The sequence below is a fragment of the Chionomys nivalis genome, chromosome X, assembly GCF_950005125.1.
Source record: "Chionomys nivalis chromosome X, mChiNiv1.1, whole genome shotgun sequence".
Lineage (NCBI taxonomy): Eukaryota > Metazoa > Chordata > Mammalia > Rodentia > Cricetidae > Chionomys > Chionomys nivalis.
In genome coordinates this window covers 23,270,518-23,298,092 of record NC_080112.1, presented here as the reverse complement: position 1 = coordinate 23,298,092, position 27,575 = coordinate 23,270,518, and the positions used below count along the sequence as shown (strand labels likewise).

Below are 27,575 nucleotides of genomic sequence, written 5' to 3'. Positions count from 1 at the left end.
TGTGTGTATGTACATATATGCGACTTGAATTTAACTCTATTTGTATGTGAATGTAAGCTGCAATTAACTCTGTATACATGCATGTAACTTAGAATCGACTATTGTTTAGGAAATCATGTTTTAAGTAGCAACCATGTGGCTCTTCTCCATCTTGTCTGGTGACCTCATCACGATGTAGGCAGCCATGTGGTTGGCAACCATCTTCACTAAGGTCAAAGAGTACATATTTATCATGTGACACTTCTTAGTCTTAAGAGAGCTCTCTGCTCATTGTACCTCCTTTTAGACTAAGGAAGCAACAAGTCTCAAATATTTTAGATCGGTATGGATTGTTGTATGATGATTGAAATGTACGATTATATTTATTACAACATACTGTATATGTGATTCAACTCTGGTTTAGAATATACTCTATGGTGATAAAAAAGCTAAAATTATAAAGATCTATTCAGATTAACAAAAGCTGACTTAGAGATTAAGTACACCTATGTACTTATGTCTTTGCCAAGTGTGCAGTACCAAGCTTCTAGAGAATTTAGAAAATTGAAAACATGTATTTGATAAATAAATTATATATTTTATAATGGAGCTCTGGTTCCTGAAGAGGGTCCTTTTCCCAGGTTTGGGAATTTGGGCAGCAGCCCCCATGGCTTGTCAAGGGCTGTGCTGGCCTCCAGGAGACCTCAGACCCTGTTCTCGAGTCCTACCCCAACCCAAAAGCCATCGTTTCTCCTGTTCCCATATGGTTCTGGGCATCTTTCCTCTGCCACTTTCCCTTGCTTTCTTAGGAGACAGCCTTAGCAGTTTGGAACAAACTTCTTCTGTTTTCACACATGGAACAGCTATTTTGGTTTCTTAACTGACCCTGTTATCTACGATTAAAATGTATTATTTTGAAATAGAAGGCCTTCAATTCAAAATCATTATTTTTACGGCTAAATAGGGATGCAACATAAAGTCTCCTAGTTCTATGAAAGCTACTAACTTATTCTGAACTGTTAAGGATAATCAAGAAATGCAAGTTAATGGTCAGTCACCTTGACTAGGAATGGAAATCCTAGCCTTATGAAAGCTTCTAACATATTGTAGACTGTTAAGGAACACAAATTAATAGTCAGTTGTCTTATAAATGATCAAATTCTTTAATTGTAGTCATGCTAAGTACTGATATAAGTAATTACAGGGATAAGCCTTACTTCTAGAAACAAAGTTTTTTTATTTAGGTACATCTAACAGATAAACAATCCTCAAATGCTTCAGAGATCTTCAGAATATGGCATTTAAAATGTTTAATAAAAATCTTTTCATGCTAGCTGCCAGGGCTGCTGCTGGCAGCACTCCTATCTTCTCCAAAGAAGATATATGGGAATAGAAGAAACTCCACATGGAACTTGCTTTAAATGTGGCAACACTGGTCACTGGGCAGAAAGACTGCCTTTTCACCTCAATTGCTGCCAAATCTCTGCCCAGACTGTGGACAAGCAGGACACTGGGGAATTGATTGCCCCACTCTGGCTAGACAAGATAGGCTGGTCTCCCCACCAAGTTCCTACTCCACAGGAAAGTCTGTCATGTTGAAATAAGAACAGCGGGCTAAGTTCCTAGCACCCGGCCGCCCGCATGGCTAGCTTTATACCCGAAATAATTACACGGAAACTGTATTCTTTTAAACACTGCCTGGCCCATTAGTTCCAGCCTCTTATTGGCTAGCTCTTACATATTGATCTAACCCATTTCTAATATTCTGTGTAGCACCGCAAGCTGGCTTACCAGGAAAGATCTTAACCTGCGTCTGTCTGGAGTGGGAGAATCATGGCAACTCACTGACTTGGCTTCTTTCTCCCAGCATTCTGTTCTGTTTACTCCACCCACCTAAGGGTTGGCCTATCAAATGGGCCTAGGCAGTTTCTTTATTAATTAACCAATGAAAGCAACAGATAAGATACAAGTCCCACCTCCATCACTGTCAGACTTCTGGGCCTGACAGCCACAGAGTGATATTTTACTGAGTCCTGTGCCCCCAATGACTAGAAAGGAACATTGGGTATCTGTCTAGGTACCCAAGGAAGTCTCTGTCATTTTAGTAGATTCTGAAGCTGCTTGGTCTGCACTTCTGCTTACTCAGGTGAAATTTATCCTTCTTAGATCTCTGATGGTGTCTGCTGAACCAGGCCAGTGATTGCTGTCAGTTCAACAGCAGCAGCCAAAGCTGTAGCTGCTGTCTCAGTCTATACGTCTCTTTGTGTATAAGATTCGGGCCACAGTCAGTCTCTCTCTCTCTCTCTCTCTCTCTCTCTCTCTCTCTCTCTCTCTCTCCTGGAGCTACTACTAGGTCTAGATACAGTTCACCTTGATACCATACTCAAAAAAGAGCAAAACTCAGAGAATAGATTTCAAAGCAACTTTTTACTGTTCCTTTAGAGGAACTCACTCTACAGTGACTGCCCTCATCAATCAACCACCCGTGTCTCCTGGTGAATTATCAAACAGAAAAAAGTTATTTTAAGGTGTAAAGTTTATGTGAGTCTATGAAAGCTTAAGGCATGAGGATCTAAGAAAATGTTTTAGAGTCTAAGAAAGTGACTGAGGTGTGTGAATGCTTCAAAGATGAGACAGCTGTAAGTGGTGAGAAGACAAAAGGGCTTTGAAGTGTGTAAAAGAATGAAGCAGGTTTCGGATTTCTTCCTCTTATTTCCACTGTTGTATTGAGACTCAAAAAGTTCATGGTCACTAATCAGTGGAATCTGATACACTAATCTAGCTCTGGCAGAGCACCACAACTATTGTCATAGTCACAAGCTCAAGAAGGTCATGCTCAACCTCCTTAGCGATCAGAGAAATGCAAATCAAAACAACTTTGAGATATCATCTTACACCTGTCAGAATGGCTAAAATCAAAAACACCAAGGATAGCCTTCGCTGGAGAGGTTGTGGAGAAAGGGGTACCCTCATCCATTGCTGGTGGGACTGCAAACTTGTGCAACCACTTTGGAAATCAGTGTGGCGGTTTCTCAAAAAAATTGGGATCAACCTACCCCTGGACCCAGCAATACCACTCTTGGGAATATACCCAAGAGATGCCCTATCATATGACAAAAGCATTTGTCCAACTATGTTCATAGCAGCATTATTTGTAATAGCCAGAACCTGGAAGCAACCTAGATGCCCTTCAATGGAAGAATGGATGAAGAAAGTGTGGAATATATACACATTAGAGTACTACTCTGCGGTAAAAAACAATGACTTCTCGAATTTTGCATGCAAATGGATGGAAATAGAAAATACGATCCTGAGTGAGGTAACCCAGACCCAAAAAGAAGATCATGGGATGTACTCACTCATAATTGGTTTCTAGCCATAGATAGGGGCCACTGAGTCTATAATTTGTGATCCTAAAGAAGCTAAATAAGAAGGTAAACCCAAGGAAAAACATATAGATATCCTCCCAGCTATGGGAAATAGACATGATTGATGGGCAAAAAATTGGAATCTTGGGGGTGGGGTGGGATGGGGATGAGGGGTGATGGGGAGAGAAAAGTGTGAAGGAGAGGATGAGGGGAACTGGGGGAATCGGGGTGATTGGGGATAAAGGAAGGTTGGATAGGGGAGCAGGGAAACTCATACCTTAGTTAAGGGAGCCACCTAAGGGTTGGCAAGAGACTTGAACTTGAAATGGCTACCAGATGCCCAGGGCAATGTCCCCAGTTAGTTCATTGGGGCACCTGAGGATAGGGAACCTTAAATTCCCTTTAGTTGTTTTCTAACTACAGACTTAAAAGTGTTTCTCATTGTGCTAAAAACACCTGTCTAACATATATACATGGATAGATGAATCATTGTTGGGTCTCCTATGACTCAAAGGCATGAGTCTAATGTTTTTTCTACAATGTGGAATTCAGTACAAATTACAAACAGTGGGAATGGTAATGTGTCTAAAACTTATCTTTTCATAAACTCAAAATTTTCTTTTAAGCTCCAAGAAGTCGACTTGGATCCACTTTGAACAGGTCAAATGGACTCCAGATAAGAACTGTCAATCAACAGCATAAGTTTTCCTACTTACTGCCTGTTCCTGAGGGTGGGATCTCCCCCACCTTTCCCTGGTCTTGGGACTCCCCTCCCTCAACTACCAGGACCTAAAAAAAAAATTTCCCTAAAACTTTTTAATTTTATCTTTTGCCCTGCCAGATCCTCTCAAAAATCTGCTTCCTGGACAGTTTTAAAGTGGCTGCCCCAAGTGGTCCAGCCTCACAGACTGCTTCAACTAGATCTGCATTTTCCTAGCTCCTAGTGCCTGGTGGTTCCACAAAGCCTGGACAGGAAGTGAAATAGTCAGCTAATCCAGGACATGGCCAGTATCTCAGCTTTCTTGGGTGCCCTAAAGATGCCAAAGCCCCCAAACAACAGTAAGCAGTCTAGGGAACACGTGCCCCCAATACTGCCTCACCTGCTACTCCTTCCTATTTCCTCACCTTTCTATAAGAAACAAATGGGAGAAATGTTAATTTCTGCCATGGGAGCAGCGGCCTGCCACCATGGCCATCACAGTTACATCATCACCTGTTGCCAGGTGCCTTTCCACCATCAGCTATGCGACACCAGCACCCATTAAAAATGCCTACAAGGAACAGCTCACCCTCTTTATATCTCTTTAACCTCTGTTGTGTCTCATCCCTCTTGCCTGTTACTCTCCTCTTTGCCTCTTCTTTCCTCTCCTGCTTCTCTTCTTCCTCTTGTCTGTCTGTCTCTCTCAAGTTTTCAGTACTCCAATAAGGCCTTTCACTCTTCTTTTCTCCCCCTTCCCCAGTAAACCTCTTGCACTAATTCTGTTGTGTCCAGCACATTTCCTTAGTGACATACCTTGGCAGGTCCCGCTGAAAGGTACGCACTATCACCTTTCTTCTTATTTATCCTTTCAGTATTTACACTAGCAACTGCTGATAAGCATACAGTCAATAAATCTTAACCTGTGGACCCATTGGTATTAAACATATATGATCAGAATCTCCCACCCCTTTTCCTAGGCCTTACAGGTGCCAGGTGCCAGTGTCGTAGGGTTTCCATTGCTGTGAAGAGACACAGTGACCATGACAACTCTTATAAAGGAAATCATTTAATTTGGATGACTTATATTTCAGAGGTTTAGTCCATGGTCATCATGGTGGGAAGCATAGCAGCATGTGGACAAGACATGGTGCTGGAGAGGTAGCTGAAAATTCTACATCCAGATTGGTATGCAGCAGGAAGGCGGAGTGACACTGGGTCTGGCTCAATCACTCAAAACCTCAAAAACCCTGTCCAGTGACTCACTCCCCCCATCAAATCCACACCTACTCCAACACGGCTACACCTCCTAATTACAACACTTATGGGCCTACAGGGGCCATTTTCATTTAAACTACCACATTCCACTCCCTGGTTCACACAGGCTTATAGTCAAATAATAATGCAGAAGTCATTCCTTCTAACTTCAAAAGTTACCATAATCTATCAGTCTCAAGCCCTAAACCGGGCCAGTGTCTCTTTTGAGACTCATGGCAATCTCTTACCTGTAATCCTATGTAAATTTGGTAGCATGGGTGTGAAGGGTAGAAGGAAGGGGAGAAGGGGAAGAGGAGGGGAGAATTGGAGGGTTGGGAAGAGCTTGAGGGAATGGGATAGTTGAGATGGAGGAAGGACAGATATAAGTGCAAGAAAAGAGATATCTTGATTGAGGGAGCCATTTTGGGGTTAGCAAGAAACCTGGCTCTAGAAGAACTCCCAGGAATCCACAAGCATGACTCCAGCTAAGACCCTAAGCAATAGAGGAGAAGGTACCTGAACTGGCCTTGCCCTGTAGTCAGACTAATGAATATCTCAAATATCACCATAGAAACTTCATATAACAACATATGGAAACAGAGGCAGAGACCCACATGGGTGCACTGGACTGAGCTTCTAAAGTCCAGTTGAAGAGTGGAAGGAGGGAGAGTATGAGCAAGGAAATCAAGACCATGAAGGGTTCACCCACTGAGACAATGTGCCTGAGAAAATGGTAGCTCACCAACTCCAACTGGACTGGAAATCAACTAGCATGGGATTAAACTAGCCCCTCTGATTGTGGTTGACAGTTGGGGCAGAGAGAGGGGCCAATGACAATGGCACTGGGATTTGTCTCTACTTTATGTGCTGGTTTTTTGGGATCCCATTCTCTTTGGATGTATATCTTGCTCAACCTGGATATAGTGGGTAGGGTCTTGGACATTCCACGGGGCAGGGTACCTTGCCCTCTCTTAAGATTGGAGGGGCTTGGGAGAGGGTGTGTGGAGGGAGTCGGAGTTGAGTAGAAGGAGGGGAGGAAGTGGGAATTTGGATTGTATATTTTAAAAGTAGTAATATAACACAACAAAAAAGAATAGTGTCACTACCAATGTAAAAGAAATCAAAATAAAAAGCAGACCACATACTTCCAACCTATAATGGCATGGGGTATACATTAGTACTCCAAAAGGGAGGAAAGTAAGCATAGTGAAGAAATAGTGTACCAAAGCAAGACCAAAAATCTGCTGGGCAACTCCAAACTATGCATTATCCATCATGTCTGATGTCAAAGTGCTGTTTAAATCTCCAACTGTTTTCTGCTTTGTTGACTACAGCACATTTGTTTTTCTTGAGCTAGTTTCACACTCTGTTAACAGCTTTCCTTGGAAGGTATCTCAGAAATCTGGTATCTTTAGCATACTGTGGTCTTCAAGACAAACCAGGCCTCACCTTCACAGCTTCAGTCAATGGCTTTTCTGGGCCCCTGACATATGTCTAGCCTTGGAGGCTTACCTTAGTCACAAAGGGAGAGTCCATAACCCTTTCTTCTATCCTTGACTCCAAAGCTGTAACTACATGACCAAAGCTGCCAAGTTATTCTGCTTTCTGGAGGCTGGAACATGGCCCCCTTGTTCAAATACTTTTCACCAATCAGCCACATTCTTTGACAAAATATCTAGATCACATACTAATATTCTACTCATGTGAAACCTCTCAAACCAGGCCTCCATGGTTCAAATCATCCTCAGCACCACTGTCTTCCATGCTTCTCTATGATCCAATTGCTTTCCAAATCCAAAATCCCAAAGTCCATATTCCACCAAAAAGTTGTGTTGCCAAGCTTATCACAATACCCTGGTCCTTCTCTCTTTGTTAGGTTTTCTGTTTCTGTAAAGAGATACCATGGTCATGTCAACTCTTATAAAGGAAAACATTTAATTGGGGCTTGTTCACAAGATCAGTGGTTTAGTCCATTATCATCATGGTGGGAAGCATGAAGGCCTGCAAACAGATATGGTACTAGAGAAGAAGCTAAAAGTTCTACATCCAGATCAGCAGGCAGTGGGAAGAGAGAGAGCCACTGGGTCTAGCTTGGGCTTGTGAAAACTCAAAGCCCACCCGTAGTGACACACTTCCTCCCCAAATACCATGCCTACTCCAAAGAGGTCACACCTCCTAATAGTGCTATGTTCTATAAGCCTATGAGGGGCATGTTCATTCAAGCCACTACAATCAGTAGGCAAAAACTCATTTTCTTTTTTTCATTTTGGAGGGGGGATTTGAGAGAGGGTTTCTTTGTGTAACAGCACTGATTGTTCTGGGACTTGCACTTGTAGATTAGATTGGCCTCTAACTCACAGAGATCTGCCTGTCTCTACCTCCCTTGTGCTGGGATTAAAGGCATGTACCACAGTGCCTGGATTGTTTTCTTTCTTAAAGATCACAATCCATCTCTTAATATCTTCTATTATCTTAGAAAAACAATACTACTCTGGAACTGTTATGACATTCTTTTCAAATTGAATTGTACCATAGTCAACATGAAGCCCTAGTTGAATTTTAAAAGAAAAATATAATGTATTTTTGCATTTTATAATCTTTTGAGAGACAGACACACTAATTACATTAATGGAGGTCACATATTTCTTTTATACTTGCCAAAAGAAAAGTTAGATTACATGTCTAGACAGGGGCCACAAAGTTTTTCTCATATTTCATGCAGAAATGGATAGCTACACACCACCTTAGAAGGGAAAAGGAATGAAAGGATTACTGCCATGTGCAACTTGTCTCAAACTTACTAATGGAGGAAATCATTGACATATTCTTTAGAGCAAATGTGAATTTTATTGGACAATGACAATACATAATTTCTGGTTACAGAAACAAAACATAATTTAACATTGTACAGTTAATAAATTGAATACCTTATCTAAGCACAAATTGAAACGGATTATAGTTGAGGGAGTATATACTTCCAATTGTGTTTAATTGTTCTTTTAAGGATAAATTCCATAGGCTTCTGAGTTCAGCTGTGAAATACACACTTGATTCATCTCAAATAGCAAAATCATATATTGAAAGAAGATCCTCATCAGATGGGGACCTGGCACTTCTGATTTCCTGATAATCTTCCTGTCTCTACTATAAAGGAAGTTATACCATAAGAGGAGATAAAAACTCACTTGTTTAATGGAAAACATTTAAAAAGTTAGTACATGAGTCTGGATGTGGTGGTGCACACCTTTAATCCCAGTACTTGGGAGCAGAAGAGAGCTTATCTCTGAGTTCAAGGTCAGCCTGGTTTATATAGAGTTCCAGATCAGACTGGGCTATTTGGAGAGATCTTGTTTCAAAGAAATGAGTGCCTGAATACTATTTTTCACTAAATAAACCCATTTCTAAACATACTAGTTAGAATGTGACGTACATCCTTTAAACACACAGCTGAAATGCAGAGATTGTAATGGAAATCACCAAAAATCAAAATACAAGAGAAAACTGAAAAGAACAATATCGAGAGGCAAACAAGAGAGGGGTATTGATTCAGTAGGTATAGAAAGGACTTGGGAAAGAGATAAGGCCTTACACCTCATTAAGCTGTATATTTGGAACTGAGATCTCATAATTTTAATTCTTCTCATGTATTAGCAAATTTTCTCTTTGCAGAGATAAAATAACCTGACAAAAATTCTTAAGGAAGAAAGAGGTTTATTTGGAATCACAAAAGCATTGGATCAAGAGTTTGAGGTTACATTTTGACATTTTGTCCACATTCAGGAAGCAGAAAGATATGCTTGTGGTAGTTTGAATGAGAATGACCCTCACAGGCTCATGTTTGATTACATTGACCCCAGGTGGTGGAGTTGCTTTGGAAGAATTATTAGAGGAGCTATATCACTGGGGGTGAGTTTTGAGGTTTCAAAAAACTCATGCCATCTTAATATTTCAGGTTATGTTTCTTTACCTCCTGCTTGTGATTTGAGTTGAAAGTTCTCAGCTGTTCTTGCTGCCATGCCTTTGTTCTACTATCATGGACCCTAACCCTCTCAAACTGTAAGCATGGGTAAAGGCTTTCCTTTATAAGTAGCCTTAGGTATGCTGTTTACCACAACAATAGAAAAACAGTCTTAAAGTTCCTTTTCTCTTTTTTTATGCTATCCAGTACCACAATCCACTGAATAGTGATACCCACATTTAAGGGGGGGAAGTCTTCCCACTTCAATTAACCTAATTTAGAATCTCTTGTGTGATTTTTACTCTTTTTCCTTTTTGAAGGGTCCACCACCCAACTCCCAAATAAATCACACACAGAGACTTATTCTTGGTTATGAATGCCTGGCCTTAGCTTGGCATGTTTCTTGACATCTTTTCTTTTTTTATTTTTTATTTATTTTTTTTTTACTTATTTATTTATTTTTATTCTTTTTTAATTAAAATTTCCACCTGCTCCCCATTTCCCATTTCCCTCCCCTCCTCCCAAATATTGCCCTCCCCCCACTTCCCTCCCCCTATCCCCACTCCTCTTCTCCTCCCCCCACTCCATTCCCCCTCCCTCTCGATACTGAAGAGCAGTCCAAATTCCCTGCCCTGCGGGAAGACCAAGGTCATTGGTGTATTCCACATGTTTTCTTATCATACTATTCATAAATTCCAAGTCCACATGTAGTGGACGAATCTCATTATAAACTGGCAGGATTCGGAGATCGCCCTCTTTATAATCTTCCAGAAGCTCGTACATGTATAAGATGGGGTCATTCGCATAGGTAATGTAAAAGAAGATATTAAGGATAGGCACTTGTGTGAGGACCTTCCCCCTTCATTTATCTTTTGAGTCATGCTCACCCTCAAACATGTGCTCCACCACTTTGCCAATTATGGTATCAGCAAGTTTGGGATCAAGGACTGGGGATGGTTTTACTGTATCAGAGAGCACTTTAAGGGACAACACTCATTCATCTTGGTGAAGTTCCAACCCATAGACACAGTCTATTCCAACATATTTCACCAGATAGAGAGAGGGATTTATGGCCACCTGATCCAGAACCATTCCTCTCCAATGGGTGATGGAACCATCCCCTTCCTTCCACTTTTGAGAAATTCTGCAGCCCACGATGTTCCTTAGGCCCAGGGACGATCATCTGCTCCTCTCCCTCTTCTGCATGGGTTTTTTTTCTTGGTTAAGTTTGCAGTTTCCTTGGTGTAGTACTCACAGAACTCATGTCCAGCAGCTGCATCTGCGGGTTCCCTTTGGGCCTCAGTGGTCCAGAAATACTGAGTGCTGGTGCCTGGGTCCATGGCTGCATTGGGGAAAAGAGAAGGGACAGTTAGCTAAGAGGATAAAGGGCCAACTTAACCCAACATCCCTTTTAGATGCTTTCACTCCAGTGACCAGTTCCATAACCGCCCGGTTCCCCCACCACCACTCCCAGCCCCACACCCCCCACCCCCCGAGCCTGAGGCAATGCTGGACACCTGGCTGGGTGCCTGCTGCTATGCTGTGCTTTTCTGGGTTACCTGGTGTTGTAGGGAAGGGCTGGAGAGCTGCAGTGGGGCAGAGGATGTGGAACAGGATTTAGACCTCAGAAATGCTGGAACCAATGACTCTTAAGCTCAATGGTCCACGTGCCGAGCCCAGCCCCCCACGTGGCTAGAGCAAACCAGTTTGGAAACAGAGTTGAGAAGAGTGGCAAAGCTCCTCCCCTCCCTCCACCTGGCCCTTTACCTCAGTGTCCAGAGCATTCCTTCAGCTGCTCACAGCCCCTGCCGCCTACCCAGGCTGCTCCCAGGTACCCACCTCCAGGCTTTTCCATGTTCCTTTCAGAATCTGTGCTGGGCTCCTAATGCCCCTTTCCCGCTGCCGGCAGCGATGTCCTCCCAGCGCTCACTGCAAACCCATGGATCACTACTCTGTTTCCCCTGCCCACTCTGTCCCCTCCTCCTCCACTCCAGCTGGGAGCTCACCTAGGAGTACCCTTTGCCTGGCATCCCATTGCGGGGTTCAGGGCTCCCTGTGCCATGATCAGACAAGTTCCTGCTCCCTAAGTTTAAAGCCCTCAATGAAGATGCCAGCCTAGGTAATGATCCCTGGAACCGGAGGGGAGGATCTGCCTAGCCTTCAGGGCTGCCCGGAAGGGTGGCAGGAAGGGCAACAGGAGCGCCCCATGGTGTCCTGAGGCTGGCGAGCTCTTGGCTTCTTCAGCTTTCCTCTCATGGAGGCGGCTGCCCTGTCACCTTAGAATCCCAGCAGCTGCCACAGCAGTGGTAGTCCCCACTCCTTTACAGAGTTCAGCTTCCTTCCAGAGAGTGGAGTCCCCTTCCTGCTGTATACCCTCACCCACAGATTTAAACTTATGTTTAAAGAGTGTGTTACAGGGATCAATTTGTCTTTGCAAAACTATTGTCAACCTGGCCCAGTATCCTCCCCTTTTCTTGATTCCTTCTTCAGTTTAAATCATTTCAGTGACTCTTTCCATCTGCTTTTTATCTTTCAGGAATTTGCTTTTTCTCCCCACTAATGCCCTCATGAAATTATTAGTGAACATGAATATCCCTTCGTTTTCATTGGAAAAACTTTGAAGGGGGATGTGTGCTAGCACGTTAGACTGCCGTTTTACCTAGTCTCTCCCTAATTTGTACTGACTTTCACTATCTTTCATTTGGGCGGGTTTTTTCTTCTCGTTTCCCCCCTCTTTTCTGCTTTAGTCTATGGAAAGGTAATCATGTTTATAGCTTGAGCGCTATGTAAATTTCTTGAAACTGACATGAAGGACATGATTTCAATTCTATCTTTCATTTCAAGGCCTCACAGCAAAATATAATTTCCTTTTCCTATTAGTGCTTTTTATTATTTTTAAATTAGTTTTTCTTTCATATCTTATATATAATTTTTACCGATCTGTAAAATATGATTTTGCAATCTGTAGCTTTCTCATAATCTCTGAGTTTGGGAAGTATAGTTCCACAATAACTGGTAATCAAATTTATTCATCAGAATGTATATCTTTGTTGAATATCTTAAGTTCTCAGGAAAAAATAACCAATTTCTAATCTGTGAATTAAGACTTGATCTCTTTAACAAATACAGGAGTAATAATTTAATTTTTTTTCTTATTGGTTATTCAAGACAGGGTTTCTTTGTGTAACATTCCTGTCTGTCTTAGAACTCGCTCTGTAGATCAGACTGTTCTTGAACGCACTGAAATGCAGCTGCCCTTACCTCCACAGTGCTGGGATTAAGGGCTCGTACAATCACCACTCGGCCTAATATTTTGTTTTGTTTCTTCTCTGTTTTGTTTAATTGTTTGTTTCTTCTCATTTTGTTTTTCAAGACAGGATTTCTCTGTAGCTTTGGAGCCTGTCCTGGAACTAGCTCTTGTAGATCAGGCTTGCCTTGAGCTCAAGCCTCTGCCTCCCAAGTGCTGGGAATAAAGGTATGTGCCACCACTGCTCAGCTCCAGCCTAAAATTTGTAAGAAATTGTGTATTTTATTCTTGAGTTGCTCTTTGATTCATTAAAACTGTAAAATATAGCAAAATCAAACACAAGAAAAAAATAAACACATCCAACGCAATAAATAATGAATCATGAATCAGAAACCAGATGTTTACATTAACAGCACAGCTGCTTTTAAAGAAAAAATAACTAAGTGGTAAAAGAACAATAATTTTGATTCAATAATTAAAGTATAAGGGGCTATTAAGTTACTGTTGATTTTTTCAAAGAGGTCTATACTCAATGACAATGTAAGAGAATGTTCATTCTGTCTTTATAGACAGCAATCAGCAGATAGGCCATAGTTTCTCTAATGTCAAAGCTAAAACTCACATCTGAGATTGGAATCTTAACTGTGATGGTTTGAAAACAAAATGATCCCCATAGGCCCTTAGGAAGTGCCACTATTAGGAGGTGTGGCTTTGTTGGAGCAGCTGTGGCTTTGTTGGAGGAAGTGGGTCACTGGGGACAGGCTTTGAGGTTTCAGTTGCTCAAACCAGGCCTAGTGTTTCTGTTTCTCTCTGTTGCCTGTGGATACAGATGTAGAACTCCCAGCTACCTCTCCTGGTCCATGTTTGCCTGCATGCCTCCATTCGTCCAGTCATAATGACAGGAGAAACCATATTTTTGTTTGGAGGAATATGGATTAGAAAAACAGTTGGAGGCTTTAAGATGGTGAAGATGTAATTGAACATGTAGACCATGTTCCAGCCTCAGCAAGCAGAAGAACTTGGCAGCTTCGGCCATGTGGCACTCATTGGCTTTAAAATGAAGGGTAGAAGAAAGGCATTATGGAATTGTCCTTCATGAATAAGGGAAGCTGCTGAGGCAAGGCATGTGTCAGGAGTGTCTGTGCATGGAGAACTGGAGAGGATGCTGTGTGAAGTTGTAAAGTTGAAGCTTGGATTACCTTGGAGACCCCACAGTGCTGGAGATGCCTGAGTCATGGGATATCTGCTAAAGGAAGTTGCTAATGGGGAAGAGGACCAGCCCAGGAGAAAGAAGTGTGTTGCAGTCAACAAAGCTGAAAGAATTGGAGATCTGAAGAGTCTTTTGACATCAGATATAGAGATGCAGAATTTGGAGTTTGCTTAGCTGTTTTTTAGTTTCGCTTTGGTCCAGTATTTCCTTGCTATGTCCCCCTTTTGTGTGTTCTGCTTTAGTACTTTGATTTTTCAGGGGATTATACTTAAGAGATTGCATGAATCTCAGAAGAGACGTTGAAATTAATGACTTTTAAACAATTTTGAGACTGTTATACACTATGGGATGTTTTAAAATTGGACTTAATGCCTACCCTGAGGGGGCCAAGGCAAGGAATTTGGTGGTTTGAAAGAAAATGGCTCCCATAGGCTCATTGGGAGGGTTACTATTAGAAGATATTGCCTTGTTAAAGTAAGTGTGACATTGTTGGAGGGAGTATGCCACTGGGACCAGGCTTTGAGGTCTCAGATGTTAAAGCTAGGCCCAGTGTGGCATTCTCCTTCTGCTGCCTGTGGATCAAGATGTTGGACTCTCAATTCCATCCCTGGCACCATGTCTGTCTGAATGCTACCATGTTTCACTCCATGATGATGATGGACTAACACTCTGAACAGTATGGTGCCACCTCAAATATTTCCTTTATAAGAGTTGCTGTGGTCATGGTGTTTCTTAAGAGCCATAGAAATCCTAAGTAATATAGATGCTGTTACCAGGAACACAGGTATTGCTGTGATAGGACAGACCATGGTCATGTCTCCTCAAAGCAGTAGAAATCTTTTTTTATTATTATTAAATATTTTTAATTAAAAATTTCTGCCTCCTCCCCATCTCCCTTTTCCCTCCCCCTCCCCCAATGCCCCATGCCCCACTCCCCTCCCCCTCCCTCTTCAGTCCAAAGAGCAGTCAGGGTTCCCTGCCCTGTGGCCAGTCCAAGGTCCTCCCCCCTCCATCCAGGTCTAGGAAGGTGAGCATCCAAACCGGCTAGGCTCCCACAAAGCCAGTACATGCAGTAGGCTCAAAACTCAGTGCCATTGTTCTTGGCTTCTCAGCAGCCCTAATTGTCCACCATACTCAGTGAGTCCGGTTTTATCCCATGCATTTTCAGTCCCAGTCCAGCTGGCCTTGGTGATCTCCTAATAGATCAGCCACACCATCTCAGTGGGTGGGTGCCCCCCTTGCAATCTTGACTTCCTTGCTCATATTCTCCCTTCTTCTGTTCCGCATTTGGACCTTAGGAGCTCAGTCCATTGCTCCAATGTGGGTCTCTGTCTCTATCTCCATCCATCGCCAGATGAAGGTTCTATGGTGATATGCAAGATATTCGTTAGTATGGCTATAGGATCGGGCCATTTCAGGCTCTCTCTCAGCTGCCCAAGGACCTAGTTGGGTAAATCTCTCTGAAGCCCTGGGAACCCCTCTAGAGTCAAGGATCTTGCCAACCCTAAAATGGCTCCCTTAATTAAGATATATACTTCCCTGCTCCCATATCCAACCTTCCATTATCCCAACCATTCAATTCCCCCAAGTTCTCCCTATCCTCCCCTTCTCACTTTTCTCTCCCCATTTCCCCTTTCCCCCATCCCACCCCACCCCCCAGTTCCCAAATGTTTGCCCAGCAATCTTGAATACATCCAATATTCAGGGGGATAACTATATGTTTTTCTTTGGGATCACCTTCTTATTTGGCTTCTCTAGGATCATGAATTATATGCTCACTGTCATATATTTATGGCTAAAAACCAATTATGAATGAGTACAACCCATGTTCATCTTTTTGGGTCTGGGTTACCTCACTCAGGATAATGTTTTCTATTTCCATCCATTTGCATGCAAAATTCAAGAAGTCATTGTAGTACTCTAATGTGTATATATTCCACACTTTCTTCATCCATTCTTCCGTGGAAGGGCATCTAGGTTGTTTACAGCTTCTGGCTATTACAAATAATGCTGCTATGAACATAGTTGAACAAATACTTTTGTAGTATGATAGGGCATCTCTTGGGTATATTCCCAAGAGTGGTATTGCTGGGTCCTGGGGTAGGTTGATCCCAAATTTCCTGAGAAACCGCCACACTGCTTTCCATAGTGGTTACACAAGTTTGCATTCCCACCAGTAATGGATGAGTGTACCCCTTACTCCACATCCTCTCCAGCAAAGGCTATCATTGGTGTTTTTGATTTTAGCCATTCTGACAGGTGTAAGATGGTATCTCAAAGTTGTTTTGATTTGCATTTCCCTGATCACTAAGGAGGTTGAGCATGACCTTAAGTGTCGTTTGGCCATTTGAACTTCTTCTGTTGAGAATTCTCTGTTCAGTTCAGTGCCCCATTTTTTAATTGGGTTAATTAGCATTAAAATGTCTAGTTTCTTGAGTTCTTTATATATTTTGGAGATCAGACCTTTGTCTGTTGCAGGGTTGGTGAAGATCTTCTCCCAGTCAGTGGGTTGCCTTTTTGTCTTAGTGACAGTGTCCTTTGCTTTACAGAAGCTTCTCGGTATCATGAGGTCCCATTTATTCAATGTTGCCCTTAATGTCTGTGCTGCTGGGGTTATATGTAGGAAATGGTCTCCTGTGCCCATAGTACTTCCCACTTTCTCTTCTACCAGGTTCAGTGTTTTCAGACTGATATTCAGGTCTTTAATCCATTTGGACTTGAGTTTTGTACATGGTGATAGATATGGATCTATTTTCATTCTTCTACAGGTTGTCAACCAGTTCTGCCAGCACCATTTGTTGAAGATGCTCTCTTTCTTCCATTGTATACTTTAGGCTCCTTTATCAAAAATCAGGTGTTCATAGGTTTGTGGGTTAAAATCCGGGTCTTCTACTCGGTTCCATTGATCTACTTCTCTGTTTTTATGCCTGTACCAAGCTGTTTTCAATACTGAAGCTCTGTAATAAAGTTTGAAGTCAGGGATGGTAATGCCTCCAGGCATTCCTATATGGTATAATATTGTTTTGGCTATCCTGGGAATTTGTTTTTCCATATAAAGTTGATTATTGTCCTCTCAAGGTCTGTGAAGAATTTTGATGGGATTTTGATGGGGATTGCATTGAATCTATAGATTGCTTTTGGGAGAATTGCCATTTTTACTGTATTGATCCTCCCAATCCAAGAGCAAGAAAGATCCTTCAATTTCTTTCTTCAAAGACTTAAAGTTCTTGTCAAATAGATCTTTCACTTCCTTGGTCAGAGTTACCCCAAGATATTTTATGCTATTTGTGACGTTTGTGAAAGGTGATGCTTCTCTAAATTCCCTCTCTGCATCCTTATCCTTAGTGTATAAGGAGAGAACCTGATTTTTTCGAGTTGATCTTGTAACCTGCCACATCACTAAAGGAGTTTATCAGCTGTAGGAGTTCTTTGGTATAGTTTTTGGGGTTGCTTATATACACTATCATATCATCTGCAAATAATGACAGTTTAACATCTTCCATTCCAATTCGAATCCCCTTGATCGTCTTATGTTGTCTTATTGCTATTGCTAGAACTTCAAGCACTATATTGAAGAGGTATAGAGAGAGTGGACAGCCTTGTCGTGTTCCTGATTTTAGTGGGATGGATTTGAGTATCTCTCCATTTAATTTGATGTTAGCTGTCGGCTTGCTGTAAATAGCTTTTATTATATTTAGATATGATCCTTGTATCCCTACTCTCTCCAAGACCTTCATCATAAAGGGATGTTGAATTTTGTCAAATGCTTTTTCAGCATCTAATGAAATGATCATATGGTTTTTTTGTTTCAGTTTATTTACATGGTGGATTACATTGATAGATTTGCGTATGTTGAACCAGCCCTGCATCTCTGGGATGAAGCCTACTTGATCATAATGGATAATTTTTCTAATGTGTTCTTGGATTCGGTTTGCCAGTATTTTATTGAGAATTTTTGCGTCAATGTTCATGAGTGAGATTGGCCTGTAATTCTCTTTCTTGGTTGGTTCTTTGTGTGGTTTTGGTATCAGGGTAACTGTAGCTTCATAAAAGGAATTTGGAAATGACTCTTCTGTTTCTATATTGTGAAATACATTAAGGAGAATAGGTATTAGCTCTTCTTGGAAGTTCTGGTAGAATTCTGTATTGAAACCATCTGATCCTGGGCTTTTTTTTGGAAGGGAGGTTTTTGATAACCGTTTCTAATTCTTTGCGACTAACAGGTCTATTTAGATTGTTCACCTGGTCTTGGTTTAACTTTGGTATATGGTACTTATGTAAAAGGATGTCCATTTCTTTTGCATTTTCCAGTTTTGTGGCATACAGGCTTTTGTAGTAATATCTAAAGATTCTCTGATTTTCCTCTGTGTCTGTAGTTATGTCCCCCTTTTCATTTCTGATCTTATTAATTTGCGTGTTCTCTCTCTGCCGTTTGGTTAGTTTGGATAGGAGTTTGTTGATCTTGTTGATTTTCTCCAAGAAGCAGCTTTTTGTTTCATTGATTCTTTGGATTGTTTTCTGGGTTTCTATTTTGTTGATTTCAGCCCTCAGTTTATTATTTCCAGTCTTCTCCTCCTCCTGGGTGAGTCTGCTTCTTCTTCTTTTTTTTTTAGAGCTTTCAGGTGTCCTGTTAAATCTCCAATGTGTGCTTTCTCCATTTTCCTTAAGTGGGCACTTAGTGCTATGAACTTTCCTCTTACCACTGCTTTCATCGTGTCCCATAGGTTTGAATATTTTGTCTCTTTATTTTCATTAAATTCAAGGAAGACTTTAATTTCTTTCTTAATTTCTTCCTTGACCCAGGTGTGGTTCAGCAGTTGACTGTTCAGTTTCCATGAGTTTGATGGCTTTCTGGGGGTAGCCTCATTGTTGAATTCTAACTTTAATCTATGGTGATCCAATAAAACACATGTGGTCACTAAAATTTTTTTGTATCTGTGGAGGCTTGCTTTGTTACCGAGTATGTGGTCAATTTTCAAGAAGGTTCCATGAGCTGCAGAGAAGAAGGTATATTCTTTCCTATTTTGGTGGAATGTTCTATAGATGTCTGTTAAGTCCATTTGCTTCATTACCTCCATTAAATTTCTTATTTCTCTATCAGGTTTCTGTCTGGTTGACCTGTCCATTGGTGAGAGAGGTGTGTTGAAGTCTCCTAATATTAGTGTGTGAGGTTTGATGTCTGCCTTGAGTTCTAGTAATGTTTCTTTTACATAATTGGGTGCTTTTATATTAGGGGCATAGATATTCAGGATTGAGACTTCATCTTGATGAATTGTTCCTGTTATGAGTATAAAATTACCATCTCTATCTCTTCTGATTGATTTTAGTTTGAAGTCAGATTTGTTAGAAATTAATATGGCCACACCTGCTTGTTTCTTAGGTCCATTTGCTTGAAAAACCTTTTCCCAACCCTTTACTCTGAGTAATTGAGTTGTGTTTCTTGTAAACAGCAGAATGTTGGATCCTGTTTTTGTATCCAGTCTCTTAGCCTGTGCCTTTTTATAGGTGAATTGAGTCCACTGATATTAAGTGATATTAATGACCAGTGTTTGTTGACTCCAGTTATTATTATTTTTTTTTTGGTAGTAGAGTTTGTGTGTTTCCCTTATTTGAGTTGTGCTGGTGAAGGGTCGCTAGTTGTCTGAGTTATTATAGGCAGTGTTGGCAATGTTGGATTCCTTGGGTTGTGATTTTCCTTCTATTTCTGTAAGGCTGGGTTTGTGGCTATGTATTGTTTAAATTTGTTCTTATCCTGGAATATTTTGTTTTCTCCATTGATAGTGAACGATAGCTTAGCTGGGTATAGTAGTCTGGGCTTGCATCCATGGTCTCAGCTTCTGCAGTTCCTCTATCCAGGACCTTCTGGCTTTCATGGTTTCCATAGAGAAGTCCGGTGTAAGTCTGATAGGTTTACCTTTATAAGTAACTTGACGTTTTTCCTTTGCAGGTTTTAATATTCTTTCTTTAATCTGTATGTTTTGTGTTTTGATCATTATATGGCGAGGGGATTTTTTTTTGATCCAGTCTATTTGGTGTTCTGTATGCTTCTTGAATATTCATAAGAATATCTTTCTTTATGTTGGGAAAGTTTTCTTCCATAATTTTGTTAAATAAATTTTCTGGGCCTTTGAGCTGTAATTCTTCTCCTTCTTCTATCCCTATTATTCTTAGATTTGGTCTTTTTATGGTGTTCCATATTTCCTGAATGTTTTGTGATGAGAAATTGTTGGATTTGCTGTTTTCTTTAATCAGTGCGTTTATTTTCTCAATGGTGTCTTCAGAGTCTGACATTCTTTCTTCTATCTCTTTTATTCTATTAGTTATGCTTGTTTCTATAGTCTCTGTTCATTTCCCTAGATTTTCCATATCCAGTCGGCCCTCAGTTTGTGTTTTCTTCCTTGCCTCCATTTCAGTTTTCAATTCATGAACTGTTTCTATTGCTTGTTTGATTGTTTTTTCTTGGTTTCCCAGGGTATCATTTACGTATTTATTCATTTCTTCAAACTTTTTTTATACTTCTCATTCATTTCTATAAGGGCGTTTTTTACATGCTGTTTAAGGGACTCTATCCCTTTCATAATGTCAATTTTTCCCCTTCTTCTGGATTAGGGTGTTCAAGACCTTCTGTTGTATGATCACTGGTTTCTGGTGTTTTCATGTTGTTTTTCAGATTGATAGAGGAATTCTTGCCTTGGCACCTGCCCATCTCTTCCCTCAAATGCTATCCTATGGATCTTATGGAACAGGATCAGGTTTCCTTGGTGGCCAGGAACCTCGTTAACAAAGGGCCTACCTTGCTGCAGACAGGCTATTGAAGCAAAGCAATTCCCGCTGGCCCCTTTGCCCTCAGCACCCTGTCCCAGCACCCAAACAGGCTGAGCCGGCGGATCCTGTGGCCCTGCAGAACAGAGGAAGAAGGGAGGAGGTTCCTGGGTGCAAACTGGGATGGGTTAGGGAGAGAGAGGCCCCAGCAGAGGGGAGCAGCCCCTGCTGAATGGCTGGGGAGTGAAGGGGGTCGGGGAATGTCCCTGCTCTGTGGGTGCTTTTATATTAGGGGAATAGATATTCAGGGTTGAGACTTCATCCTGATTAATTGATCCTGTTATGAGTATAAAGTGTCCATCTCCATCTCTTCTGATTGATTTTAGTTTGAAGTCAATTTTGTTAGATATTTATATAGCTACACCAGCTTATTCATTAGGTCCGTTTGATTGAAAAATATTTTCCCAACCCTTTACTCTGAGTAAATGTCTGTCTTTGTGGTTGAGGTGTGTTTCTCGAAAGCAGCAGAATGTTGGATCCTGCTTTCACATCCATTCTCTTAACCTGTGCCTTTTTATAGGTGAATTGAGTCCATTGATATTAAGTGATATTAATTAACCAGAGTTTGTTAACTCCAGTTATTATTATTTTTTTTTTGGTGGTAGAGTTTGAGTGTTTCCCTTCTTTGGGTTGTTCTTGTGGAGGATTATTAGATGTCCAAGTTATTGTGGGTGTTGTTGGGTTCCTTGGGTTGTGATTTTTCTTCTATTACTTCTGTAAGACTGGGTTTGTGGCTACATATTGTTTAAATTTGTTTTTGTTCTGGAATACCTTCTTTTCTCCATTGATGGTGAAAGAATGTTTGGCTGGGTATAGTAGTCTGGGCTTGCATCCATGGTTTCTTAGTGTCTGCTGCACATCTACCCAAGACCTTCTGGCTTTCATAGTTTCCATAGAGAAGTCAGGTGTAATTCTGATAGGTTTACCTTTATATGTTACTTGACCTTTTTCCTTTACTACTCTTAATATTCTTTTTTTGTTCTGCATATTTTGTTTTGATTTTTATATGGAGAGGGGATGTTTTGTTTTGTTTTATTTTGTTTTGTTTTATCCAATCTATTCAGTGTTCTGTATGCTTCTTGTACCTTCATAGGAATATCCTTCTTTAGGTTGTTAAAATTTTCTTCTATAATTTTGTTGAATGTATTTTCTGGGCCTTTGAGCTGTAATTCTTCTCCTTCTTCTATCCCTATTATTCTTTGGTTTGGTCTTTTCATGGTGTCCCAGATTTTCTGGATGTTTTGTGTTAAGAATTTATTGGATTTGTTGTTTCCTTTCAACAATGAGTTTATTTCCTCTATAGTATCTTCAATGTCTGAGATTCTTTCTTCTATCTCTTGTATTCTGTTGGTTATACTTGTCTCTGTAGTTTCTGTTCATTTACCCAGATTTTCCATATCCAGTTGTCCCTCATTTTGTGTTTTCTTCATTACCTCCTTTTCAGTTTTTAAGTCTTGAACTGTTTCCATTACCCGTTTGATTGCTTTTTTTGGTTTCCTTTGGTATCTTTGAGGGATTTATTCATTTCTTCAAACTTTTTGTTATTATTCTCCTCCATTTCTTTAAGGGAGATTTTCACATCCTGTTTAAGCTACTCTATCACTTTCATAATGTTATATTTGAAGTCTATTTCTTCTACTCCTTCTGGATTAGAGTGTTCAAATCTTCCTGTTGTATGTTCTCTGGATTCTGGTGTTATCATGATTTTCAGATTGTTGGAGGAATTCTTGCATTGGCGCCTGGCAATCTCTTCCTTCAAATGCTATTAGTAGAGTCTTGGCAGCTTGGTATGATCTTTGCTTTGGCTACCTGTGTACTTGTGGGTTTTTCTTGGTCTGCCCTCTCTTAGGTCCCTTCAGCACTGGAGTCTCTCAGATCACCTCCACCCTGGAGTAGGCTGTGGTGGTGGATCTAAGGACCCCACAGATGGAAAGAAGTGCTGGGGGGGGGCAAGCTGGGATGGGGTAAGTAGAGAAAGGCATTAGCCAGGGAGAAGCCCCGCTGAATGGTCAGAAAGTTAAGGGATTGTGGGGTGCCTTGCTCTGTTCCCAGGGCATCTGACCAGCCGAGTGGGCACTCACTTACCCCTCCTGAGGGATGGAACTTCTGGTACAGGGTCAGGTCTCTTGCTGGCCATGGACCTCACAGACAAAAGGGCACACTTGCTAGTTGCAAGCTCAGTGGGACAAAAAAAACCTCCTGCAGCAGTTGCCCTCACTATTTTGTCCCCAGACCCTCAGCCCCAAAGCAGACTGAGTTGGGAGATCCTATGACCCCGCAGATGGAAAGGGGTGCTTGGGGGGGCAAAATAGGATGGGATAAGAAGAGAAAAGCAGTAGCCAGGGTGAAGTCCCCACTGAATAGCGAGAAAGTTTAGGGGAATGGAGAGTGCCTGAACTCCCTTTCTGGGGCGTCAGGCTGTCCGCCAGTCAGGCACACACTCACGGCTCTGGAAGGACAGATCTTCTGGTACAAGATCCGGACCACTTGCTGGTCAGAAACCTCACAGACAAAAGGGCGTGCTTGCTGGGCGCCAGGTCAGTGGGACAAAGAAACTCCTGCAGCAGTTGCCCTCACCACTTTTTTCCCAGACCCTCAGCCCCAAAGCAGGCTAAGTTGGGAGATTCTATGACACTGCAGATGGAAAGGGGTGCTTGGGGTGCAAGCTGGGATGGGATAAGAAGAGAAAGGCAGTAGCCAGGGAGAAGCCCCAGCTGAATCTACGTATTTTATTTAGATATGATTTTATTTCTGTTAGATTTATATTAAGGGAAGGATTGTTTGGCCATATAGTGTCCTATAATTAATTATTTGAGGTATTACTAGTAAATTCGAAAATGGTTGTGAGAGTTTATAGTCACAAATAGATAAGAATTTCATTTTGTCAAAAACCCTCAAGAAATGTTGCTTGGTTTTTTCATCACTACCATTCTACTATGTGTGATGTATTATCTCATTGTGTAATGATTTGCATTTCCTTGTGATGTCAAGCACTTTATTACTAGTTTTAGATCAATATATATTCTGATAAGTTCTCTATTTTTATTGGGTTGTCTTTTATTGTTTAGTTGTAAAATATCTAAATATAAATCTCTCATCAGATACATGACAAAGAAATCTTTTATCTTATTGTGATGGAGGAGTTACTTTCATTTAATAAAGAAACTGCCTTGGCCCATTTATAGGCCAGCCCTTAGGTGGGTGGAGTAAACAGACAGAATGCTGGGAGAAAGAAGCCGAGTCAGGAGTCGCCATGATTCTCCCACTCCAGACAGACGCAGGTTAAGATCTTTCCTGGTAAGCCAGCTCGTGGTACTACCCAGAATATTAGAAATGGGTTAGATCAATATGTAAGAGCTAGCCAATAAGAGGCTGAAACTAATGGGCCAGGCAGTGATTAAAAGAATACAGTTTCCGTGTAATTATTTCGGGGCATAAGCTAGCCATGCGGGTGGCCGGGTGCCGGGGACGCAGACCCGCCGCTCTTATTTCAACATTATTGTGTGCTTTGTCCCTTCAGTTTCTTGTTAGTGTGCTTTGCAACTTAAAACATAAATTTTAGAAAACTACAATAATACCTCATTTGTGATACAATACAATAGTATCTCATTTGTTATTTACTTTACTGCTGTCGTATATAAATACACATTGCCAACCCCGAATGATAGAGATTTACACTTAGCTATTTAAAAAAGTGATTTATTTTTTCAAACCCGTACATTTAAGTCTTCACTACGTTTTGAGTTCATTGTCATCTACTGCGGAGGTAAGATTCCAACTTTATTGTTTTTGCATTTGACAACCAGTTTGTCACACTATTTGTTCTGGTAGTACAATATTAAAATGTTAAAAACAGACATCTTTGTTTTCTTTTTGACATGAAGAGGGAATCCATCAGTCTTTTGTCATTAAATGTGATATTAGCAGTACTTCATCAGAAACGTCCTTTCTAAAGACTTCTCTTTTTTGTTTTTATTTTTGTTTGTTTGTTTGGGGTTTTTTTTGGATTTTTCAAGACAGGATTTCTCGGTGGCTTTGGTGCCTGTCTTGGAACTAGCTCTTGTAGACCAGACTGGCCTCGAAATCACAGAGATCTGCTTGCCTCTGCCTCCCGAGTGCTGGGATTAAAGACTTGTGCCACCACCACTGTCAGTTAAAGATTTCTTTCCCTTCAAGTGCTCCATCTGCCCATGGGGAGCAATTCATAGCCCAAGGGGCCCCTTTGTCCAGCACCCCAATTAGATATACACATTTTTGGCACTAAAGCTTTCACTTGGTGTGGCTAGAGATAGATTGTTGGGGCTTTGATTCCCCGTTATGTGGTGATTCCCTTTAGATTTCTGTCATAGGTGTAAATATTTTAAGAAATTTCTACTGTAATAAGTTTCATTATGACCCCTAAAGTGTCCCTTAGTTTTATCTGTCACTCCCCACAATCACTCCTTACCCAGATCTACACTCACACTCTCCATTTAATCCTCCCATGGCTCTGTTGCTGAAGACTACATCTACAGATCTCATTGAACATGCAGAAATCATGTTGGTGCTTATCTTGGGCCTTCATGCCTACCAACTAATGTTCATTGTACTGAAAGGTCCTCTGCAGGCTGCCAGAGGATGAAGGTAAACACTAACCTAGCAAACAACCCTGTTACCAACAAGAGTGAACTACCTGTACAATAGTACAATAATGGGACTGATGTAGTAGAAGTAACCAAACACTCTGTAATTAGATTTGTCTCACTCCATGAGATGGAACCCATGCCCAGCATTGCATAGATGGCCAACAACCTAAGAGACCATTCACCCAGCAGAAAAACAAACACTATTTTCCTTCTAAAGGAACATGGCAATAAAATGACTCCTAATGATATTCTGCTAGTCACATAGATCAGTATCTCACTCAGACATCAGCAGAGAAGTTTCTGGGTTAAGGATGGGGCTCTGTCCACTCATTCTCTTAGCTTTGGAATCCCATCTCTCTTGGACATGTGCAGGCTCTGTGCATGCTGCTATGGTACCCGTGAGCTCATATGTGCATCATTTCTGTTGTGTTGGGGAAGACATTGTTTCCTTGCTATCTTCCATCCCCATAGACTCTTACAATCTCTCTGTCTCCTCTTTCACAGGGTTCCCTGACCCCTATGGGGAGGGATTTGATGCAGATATCCTATTTAGGACTTAGTGTTCCAAGGTCTCTCACCATTAGAATTCAGTTGTAGGTCACTGTATAGTTATCATCTCCTGCAGGAGAAACTTGTTTTTCAATGGTATACAAACCACACTTAAGGGAAGGCCCCATGCCCAGCAAATAGATGGCTAACCCAAAACAAACTCAATAGTATTTTTGGAGATTGTTTTTTGTCTTATACTTTGTTGAACATTTTTTTACCATATTAATATTTGCTTATGTATTATAGTTTCTATTTTGTTTGTTTTCCTAAATATAAGATTATACCTCCTTCTATATTTGCATTTCTCTGTTGATTCTTGATAGTGGATATCTTTTCCAAATATTTGTCATTTGGTAATTTGTGTGTCTTCTTGGGAGGAATGTCTATTCATATCCATTGCCCAATTTTAAATTGGTTCATTTGATTTCTTACTGTATAGTTGAGTTCTTGATATATTTTGAATACTAACCCATTATCAGATGAATGTCAATATTTTTCTTACTTTATAGGTTGTCCTTTAACTCTCTTGATTTTTTTTTTGGTTTATTCTGTTGTTAAGAAGGAGTTTTAGTTAACATGGTTATACTTGTATTTTTTTATTGTTGAGAGTAGAATCTAAGAAAAACATTGTGCAGACAAATATCATGTAATTTTCCAAATGTTTTCTTTTATAAGTTTACAGCTTCAGGTTTTGTTTATCTTAATTCATGTGGAATTTATTTTAGCATATGGTGTCATATAGTGGCCAGATTCCATTGTGCGTTTGGACAAGCAGTCTTCTCATTTTTGGCACCTTTGCTAAAATCGGTTAGCTACATATGCTCTTTTTTCTGTTCCAGTTGTTGGTGAGTCATTTTGCTTGCCGCTGTCACACTTTTCAATTATTATTCCTTTGTGTTACAGTTTAAAATGTGGTAGTGATTGGTGCTTTCAACTTCATTGTTTTTGCTCATGACTTTCTCAGCATGTCTGTGGTTGTCTGGAACATTAGACTACTTTTTCCTTGGTCTATAAAAAATAACATTGATATGTTGATAGTGATTCCATTGACTTGCATTGGAAAATATGAATATTTTAATAGTACCTTTGCTTCTTTCAACTTAATTTATGAACATTTTATATAGTTTTCAATGTATAAATATTTCATCTCTGTGGTTATATATATTTTAAAATACTTGTGAAGCTATTGCAACTGAGACTGTTGTCTTGATATATTTTCAGAAATTTTGTTATATAGTATAGAAATACACATTTTTTACTGTTGAGCTTGTATTCTGCTACTTTACTGTATTTAATTAGTTCTAGCAGTTTTGATGAAACCCTTAAGATTTTTATATAAGATCATGCTACTATCAAAGAGTCAGGGACTGACTTCATCATTTCTCATTAGGATGCTTTTTATATCTTTTATATCTTTCTTTTATATCTGCCTAATTGTTTCAATCAGTCCCTTCAATACTATATTGAAGAGATGTGGCAAATGTGGGTAGCATTGCATTGTTCTGGATGATAGAGGCAATATTTTTAACTTATGATGGTTGAATATGAGTTTAGCCGTAGTTTCACATGATGCTTTCAGTGTATTGATGATAGCTCCTGTGGCACTTCTTTCTACTCCAAATTTATTGAGAGTTTTCATTTTGAAAGTATGTTATATTTTATCATAATTTTAATGTTATAATACCATATTATTTTGTATTTTTTCTTTTACACTTAAACAATTACACATGTGGCACCCTGTTTGAAGCTCTCATAAAAATCCCTCTTGATAACTGTGAATCATCTTTTAAAAAATACTGCTGAATTTAGTTTTCTTATATATAGTAGTATTTCCATCCATAGCCATTAAATCTATATGCCTAT

At 40.5% G+C, this 27,575-nt stretch overlaps 1 pseudogene; it reads right to left on the bottom strand.

Moving 5' to 3' along the window:
* Window positions 1-120: 120 nt before the first annotated feature.
* On the bottom strand, window positions 121-11,114 carry LOC130867554 (spindlin-2-like; annotated as a pseudogene).
* Between the last annotated feature and the right edge of the window lie 16,461 nt (window positions 11,115-27,575).